The following is an 8214-nucleotide window of genomic DNA, read 5'->3' as shown; positions in this document are numbered from 1 at the left end:
CATCGCCAACTTCCGCCTTTGTTCATCCCCATGCAAACAAACACAATTGTACATTGGTACATTTGTACATATATTGGTACATTTGTACAATTGCACATTTGTCCCAGATAGTAAGGAAAATTCCCAGCGCAATTCATTTTCATAAGGATTTTTGCAAAATATTTCATCGGACTGACAGCGAAAAATGCATAAAACATATTTTCTTTCATCAATTGTTTAAATTTTAAAAAAATCTCATCTCATTTACTCACTTATGTACGCGTATGTATGTGGGGGATGTATTTATGTATTCTAAGAGGAATGCTTTCAAACAAATTGTAGGAGTTCCGTCACCAATCAATCAGTCAATTAGTCAGTCCGTCATTCAGTCAGGACAAACGGTTATCTTAATATGGATACAATTAATAATAAACACGTACAAACATACCCATGTAGATAACGCAATGACCACATTCATAGCTAGTGCATAAGCAATAATATTAATAACGACGAATAATAACAAATGTGCTGAATGCAAAATGCCAGTCAACGCACCGCAACGAATACAATACATATATATATATATATATATATAAACATATATATTTCTGTTTATCTATGTATGTACATTGTACTACAAAAGGTAAATTGCGCACAAAAAAAAATAAAAATAAGAATAAATAAAATAAAATGAACGTTGCTGAACTTTGAAATTCAGGTTCAAGGCTAAATGACAACTGTTTTCTAGCAAATGGCAACAGAAATACACTCACACACACACACGTATGTCTGCCTATTTACACATACATATACATATCTGTCGTATGCTGACAGACAGACAGACAGACAGAGTGTCGCTTTGCTGTTTCCAAATAGCAAATGACAGCAAGACCATTCAATTTCGGCATTGAGGCCGTGTTGAGAGATGCAGTTTCGCTTGAGATCTTTCATGCAAATAATCACTGGAATCAACAATTATTACCAATTGGTTTAGGGCGAAACATTCTGACTCGATGGAACCGGTGTTGCACCGGTGTATCCCATACACTTGACTTCATTCAAATGAAAACGAAGCTCAGTTTGTGAAATGCGTGTCTCTGCTTCTAGTTGTCGCTTGTGTGTGTGTGTGTGTAAGTCTGTGAGAGTCAGAGACTGTAATCCAACACACAACAGCATACTACAAACTACTCTGAAAATAGGTGGTGACTGGTGACTGAGTCAACTGCAGAGGCGTAACAGTGGCCTAAATGTTAACCGTTTACTGTATTACATTAACAGACATTTAAATGTATACATTGAAGTTTATAGAACGAGTTTCAAATGGCATGCTTCGCAGAACCCAGAACCCAAAGAACACAGTTAGTTTTATCTTTGAATTTGGTTTTGACAATTTCAATTATTGCGATCAGCAAAACGAAAAGTACTGATTACAATTATAAATTGAAATAATAATTATAAATTGCAGCTAAGCGAAGGTCTCAAACTCAACTTAAACTAAAACTTAAATATCCCAGTAAGTTCTAGTACAAGCCTAACCCTCATTTCGAACCCTAACCGATTGACAAATGTACGTAGTGCAAGAGTTGCATAAATATGCGAGACTCGAATGAAGAGATTGAGATTGAGGCCGGGCTGCGTTTACACTTCATACTACTATCTCGAACGAGTGCCGTGCGTCATCGACAGATATTCGATTACTCAGTATCCGAATCAGAGACGGGAAATACAGTGGGCATTACGCACGAAAGTAATATCTTTCTCTTTCTCTTGACCATGATAAATCGAAGCTCGGAATTGAATTGCAATTGTGTAAAGTTAGTCACTCACCTCTTAATAGTCCTTAATTAATTTTTGTTTTTCTTTAGAAATCTCGACCAAGGAGACTGCAATAAACAAAATCCAACAAGCAATTAAAAATTAGCAAGTACACAAGATATTATTTTCTTCGGCACACCGAAGATTACCTACACACTCAACAACTCCAAGTCGTTAAGCTTTTTTGGGTTTCAACAAGAACAAATCGACTCTATTTTAAATTAAAAAAAAAGGCAGATTTACAAGTTTTGAAATAAATGCATTGGCCGTTAAATAAATCTTTGGAATTAAGTTTCGCAATAAGAAATATGTCTAACTACACATAGATATTCATATGCATACTTCAAAGATCGAAGATTTATATCTGCAACAACTATATAGAAGCTAGAGGAGTTGCCAGGTAGTTAATAGGTAAACCATCTACTCTACAGGTGCCAATAGAATATTGTGTGGTCCTTACATAGTCCTATTACTCGGCAACGTTCTCACTTTCGATATTTGATGTGTAATGAAATCAATAGGTGTATAGGTGTATGTGTGTGTGGGTGTGTGTGTGTGTGCAGCTAAAGAAGGTCGCAGAAGCGCGACAGCGTCAACGGAGTCGCTGACTTTGCTGTCTGGCAGCAGGTCACTAACACAGCCACACACATACCATTTGTGAGAGAGCCGTTGCCGGAGAGAAGAGAGAGATAGAGAGAGAGAGACAGCGGTGTGAGTGTAGACAGACAAGCAGACGAAAACAGGAGTGCTCTAGCCGAGAAACAATAAAAGAAATAGCCGAAAAAGAAATACCCTATTCAGTCTGTAGCTGTTATAAATTGTTCCAAAATGAGTTCAAGGCAAGCTTATGCTTATCAAAAATATGCATACATGCATACACACATATATACATACACACATAGATACATACATACGTATAGGAACAGCCTATTGCATACATTTGCAGGGTATAAGAAGATTAGACGTTGTCAACCCAAGGCTAGGCCGCTGACCTTGAAAGCAATTTCATTGCGTGTGATGAGGATTTGTATAAATTAAACAGTTTGTCCTCAAGTTGAACTTTGGCGAGAAATCCACTTAAGACGTGCTTCCGCACAATTCGATCGACTCGCAAATGTATTTTTGTTTCTCATCTTATCCCGCCTTAAACTCATTTTCAAAGTGCGATGTTAAATTTCATTGAGGATTGTGGAATCAACATTCTTGGCGAACGCTTGCACATATAAAATACACTTGTACATATATACATGTATGTATACACATTTACATATACATATATATATATACATTTATATACATATATAGATATGAATTAATCTGCATGACACAATTGTCTGAAAGAAGCAATAATGCCCACGATAATGACACGGGCCCATCAAGGTAAAAAAAACAGCTGATTTTCATGATCGGTGGCAACAATTTGGTTAAGATATGTCACTTTGTATAGAAATACTGTCATACATACACACATATACATATGTAAGTATCCTATGTATTCCAAATATATAAGAACGTTAATTCAATTCCAGCTAATAAGGGTATATATGATTACGACAAAGATAGGAATCAATATCAAAATAATCGATGAAAAAAAACAGGAAATATTAAAATATTAAAAGAAAACAAATAATATATAACAAAATAAAATATTTATATATATCTAGATATGTATGTAATCATACATATACATATGTCCCATTTGCAATGGCTTTGAGTGGCTTCCCGAGATTGCAAGTCGCTTCCTGGAAGCAGGGCAGAAGCAGGAGTTTTCCGGAAATTCCACTTCTTCCACTTCTTAACAGCGTCTGCAGAAGTCAGTATACGTCCTATTGGCATGAACGCCGAATAACCAGTGTCTATTTTATAATACGGATTACTGCAGATCAGCTGACATGGAATGTCCAAAATGGCGTAGTACGAACACAAAGGATTGCCTACACGTGTGTAAAGTGACCGTGGCCTTCTTCACCCGTACTTGTGCATTAGGGTTCGAGTCTAGTTTCCTATCCATTGTCAACCCTAGGAAGTTGGCACTGTTAGTGAAGGAGCGAGTTACGTCATTTAGTCTGGGAGGGACAAAATTGGGAATTTTGTAATTTCTTGTGAAAAGAACCAGTTCCGTTTTATTGGGGTTCACACCTAATCCACATTTATGTGCCCAAAATGACAGTACTTTTAGTTTACTAGCCATTAGGTGACATAAACTTGGGCGTAATCTTCTCTGAAGATTACCGCAATGTAATCCATTTATCGCTGTGTTGCGTAGAAAGGTACATACATACATACATACATACATAAGTATGTATTCATACGAAATCAATTACGAACTATTTGCAAGCGATTTGTGCTTTTGCTTTCTATCTCTTTAGTCTCTTTCTTTTCGCCTCCTCTCTTTCTCTCGTTTCAGTATCGATCATTTGCCGAAAAAAAGAACAAATTTTGAGCTGTTAATAGCTGTAACGACGACGACAACATTCGTTAATAAACTTGAAAACGAATTGAATATTCGGGCATGATCATTGGCACAACGGTGAGCAGCAGCGCAATTTTCTGTTATGCGGTTGCTGTTGCTGTCGTTACTCTCTCGTTGCCAGCCAACTGAGAGAGTCACACAAGTTCGAGACGACGACATGGATCGATATTTCCGCTATCGAGCGCGCTTCTTCTCTCCCTATGTGTGTGTGTGTGCATGAAAATATGCCACCGCTTGACATGCTCTAGTTAATATTTTTAAAATCAGTGCATATGCATATGTATGTAAATATAATTAAAATAATCATATCTACACGTAATCCTTAAATTGTTACAGAAACGATGCCACAATATAAATGTAATATTTGCATACATATGTATGTATGTATGAACGCACCAAATTTAAATTTTAATGGCCCAAATTTATTGAAGGAGGAATATGAAAAAAAAACACATAAAAACATACACAAGTACACATGACACATGTATATGTGCATGCACATAAGAACACGCTACATGTGTGCATGGGATGATAAAGCAAAATACAAAGCAGAACTAGCGATTACATGTCCATGCATTCACAAATACAAGCAACATACATTTGTTGTATGCATGTGTGAAGAGCGGAACAGCTACAGAAATTAGCGATAAGTGCGACTGTGAATGTGACAAGCACTCACACACACAGTGTAGCTACGCCACAATTTGTATTTGACTTGTGCATGTGTACGTAACAGATTTGTCAAACGGAAGTTACATTTACACGTGTACATACACACATTCATACATACATATTGTTGAATATGTATACATATGAATAATAGAGGGGGATGGATGGAGCAGAGGGAGGATGATCGGCGGCAGCAACGATGACAGGTGAATAGATGCACTGCACACTGTTGACTATTTATTGTGTTATACAACTGATGTTCTCTTTACGTGTGTACACATACATATGCATACACACTCATATATATGAGCATATGCATGTGTGTAGCGAAACAAGCAGCATAGCTAAATAAAAAAGAAGTGACAGTCGCAGCCCCACCTACAAAAAACACTATTACACCACTATTAAAATTGACACACATGCATATACATTTTTGTATGTTTGATTAACGGAAGCAAAAGTAAACTTAAACACACACACACACACACATACACATGTTCTCGTCTGCAAATATTCAGAGCGAACATATTTATATAGATGTGTATGTATGTGTGAATAGTAAAGCCGATTCTTATGTACATGGTGTGTTTGTGTATTTTGTGGATATGTCATTTAGAATAATTTCATAAAAATTTAAATACATATATATATATATATACATATGTATAAATAAGAACAGAACCATAGCTAAAGCCGACTGCTTCTATAATGAGCAACAGCAAAGGCAAAGATAATGAAAATGAGTATACGTACAATGCATGTGTGAATGGGAGAGACGAAACGTGAAATGAGAGATTTGCGGCGAAAAACTTGTTAGTATGTTGAGCGGTGTCTGTCGCTATCGCTGTATAGCTACAATCACGCGCTACAAAGCTACAAAAGAGAGCTGCGGCGAATTGAGAATAAACGTCGACGACGACAGCGGCAGCGGTGGTTGACGGTCACAAACCGAAGTTCGTTGAAATTTCGAACGTATGAAAACATTCAGTCTGCCGCCAGCGCGGGCCCGAGCGTTTAGCTCGAAAACGCGGCAGAGGGCCCAGCGAAAAATTAGCTGGGTCAACGAGGTGACGGGCGGCGGCGGCGACGGCAGCAGCAGAGCAAGAGTAGACCGTAGCCGCCATATGAGTTTGCCTCTTACGCTGTGTGGGTATAGGGGCATATGCATGTGTGTGTGTGTGCGCGACAATGCGATGTGCTCTGCTGCTGCTGCTGTTGTTGTTATTGTATATATCGTTTGGCTATTTTTTCCCCCATTATAAAATACGAAATTATTTGAGGAATGCGAATGCGGCGATGGCAGCAGCAGCGACACACACATATGCATGCATGTACGTAGGCACATATACAAATGCTCAACTCAATGTAGCTGGGGCTTTTTTTTCTTGTATAAAAATAGCCAACGTGCTCTTGGGCAGGCAAAGCGGTCAATCTGACGTCACCTACATATACATATATGTATGTATGTAGCAGAGGCAAAGATGAATCGGCAATCATCTAGAAAAATCGAATGCAAATGCTGGACACTCCACACAGCTGTAGCTGAAGCTGTAGAAGAGGTTGAATGCCCTTGACAAAACCTAAAGAACAAATAAAACCAAAAAAAAAAAACGTTGCAACCCAGCAAAAATAAACCCGCAACAAACAAACACATGCAGATCTCCAAGGGAAACTGATGTGATTGGTCAACTGCCCATCACACTCTCTCTCTCTCTCTCTCTCTCTCTTTCTGACTCTCCCATCACAATTATTTGCGTTGTTAAATATTACTCACTGTTGCAAATTTACCGTTTGGAGCAGCGAAGCCAACAAGGGTAATAAATTCTTCGCCTGCTTAAGCACACAGAGGACAGACGCAGACAGGAAATTACATATACGCGCATTTGTGTGAGTCTGAAAAGGCAGCGCAACGCACGTGCGGCAACACTGGCAGCTAGTGAGAGCGCACCTTAATATAATTTGTGATTGAACGAAACGATTGGACGCGCTACAAAGCGACAACGACAAATGACGCGGCGCTCACATTTCTGAATTTGAGGCGAAATGGCGCATTTCGATTTCAATGCATTTTACTTTGCTTTGAATATCCATACATGTAATTTGTGGGCGCTGGGCCACATTTGATTTATTTATTTCGGCGCTAAGATATGTTCTTTTGCTCAGCTCAACAAGGCTAATTGGCTAAGCACACGCACATACATATATATGAATATATATATATGACGATTTTCACACATGTGATGATGACTGTCAGCCGCAGTCGTTATGAAATACAAATGTGTGTAAAAAAATCGGCAACTAGCTGCTAGCGAGAGGAAGTGTAAAGAGCAAAAGACAGACAGAGAGAGAGAGCGAAGAGCGTAATTGCTTTTGTATTTCGTTTGTTAAAGAGGCAATGAAAATTACGTTTATTTAACTTGAGTTTTTCATTAATTTTTTTTTTTTAATATTCCGTACGCAGAAACGTGTAGTCTTCAGATACAAATTGTTGTTGTTGTTGATCATATTATATTTGAACGTATGATGTATGGATTGATTTCTGCTAATTTTATTGGGGGTTTTTTTTTCATGGTGTTTTTGTTGTCGGTGCTGCGGATTTTTCAATTAATAAACTTACAAGCTAATTTACAAGTTTGTTAGCCTACAGAGGAGTTACAACTATGTAGTATAAACTAAAACGGAAATTAAAAGAATAATGATAAATAATACAAATTTAAGAAAAACGAAAAAAAAAATCACCTTTTTTTTAAGAGTAGGTCGCGCGTCGTTTTGTAATTTGCTTGCGCTACTCTCTTGGATTGAGCGCTGCTCTCAAATATGTTCGTGACGACGACTATTGCGCTGCTGCTGTTGCTCGGCGAACAGCCGTTGTTTTTGCCTTTTCGCTCGCTCCGCTGTGATTGCTGCTGGGGCGAGACAAAGCCGACCGACCAACCAGCAATAGCGGGCAGAGGAATAATGTGTCGTTTACGAACTTTCCGTTACTTTTGCTTTTGTATTTGTATTTGTACACTTTTCTTTTTGTTATGGGTTGCGATGATTCTTACATACGTTTTCTATAATATGATTCCTGATTTCAGCTATTTCGGTTTGTACAGGCAAACAAACAACGGTGACTAACTCTGTGTGTCTGTCTGTCATATGTACGTATGTATTTTGCTTTGCTATGACTTTTGACGCTTTTGCTAAATTGGCATAATTGATATTAAATTGAATATGTATTAAAAAAAATAACTGCGCCAGCAAATAATTAACAGAAGTGTGCTAGATAAAATACA

Source organism: Drosophila grimshawi, unplaced genomic scaffold (assembly GCF_018153295.1).
Source record: "Drosophila grimshawi isolate 15287-2541.00 unplaced genomic scaffold, ASM1815329v1 contig_848, whole genome shotgun sequence".
NCBI classification, from domain to species: Eukaryota; Metazoa; Arthropoda; class Insecta; order Diptera; family Drosophilidae; genus Drosophila; species Drosophila grimshawi.
The sequence above is the reverse complement of the archived record's forward strand: the minus strand, read 5'-3'. Positions refer to the sequence as shown.